Source organism: Nannospalax galili, unplaced genomic scaffold (genome assembly GCF_000622305.1).
Source record: "Nannospalax galili isolate Female #2095 unplaced genomic scaffold, S.galili_v1.0 scaffold272, whole genome shotgun sequence".
Taxonomy (NCBI): domain Eukaryota; kingdom Metazoa; phylum Chordata; class Mammalia; order Rodentia; family Spalacidae; genus Nannospalax; species Nannospalax galili.
The window spans coordinates 248,943-249,559 of NW_008331836.1; positions in this window are offsets into that span (position 1 = coordinate 248,943).

Genomic DNA, 617 nt, shown 5'->3' on the forward strand with positions numbered 1-617 from the left:
GTGAACAGAAATAAAAATGACAGGATTCAATATTCATCTTTCATCAATAACTTTAAATATTAATGGACTGAACTCCCCAGGCAAAAGACACAGAGTATGTGAATGGATTAATAAACAAAACCCATCTTTTTGTTTTCTGCAAGAAACTCATCTCACTTTCAATGACAGACACTATCTTAAAGTAAAAGGATGGGAAAAAAAAGTACCAAGCGAATGGTACTAAGAAAAAAGCAGGCGTAGCAATTCTAATATCTGACAAAATAGACTTTAAACTGAAACTAACCAGAAAAGACAAAGAAGGCTATTTCATTCTGATCAAACGAACAATCAATCAAGAAGATATTACAATCATGAACATATATTCACCAAACTCTGGTGCACCCAACTTCATAAAAAAAATACTACAGGACTTTAAGACCCAAATTAACCCCAACTCATTACAACAGGCCAGAGACTTAACAGGGAGGCATCTGAATTAAACAAAACCATATATCAAATGGACTTAACAGATATCTTTTGAATATTCCACCCAAGGACCAAAGAATACACTTTCTACTCAGCACCCCATGGAATTTTTTCAAAAATTGGTCACATATTGGGCCACAAAACAAACCTCC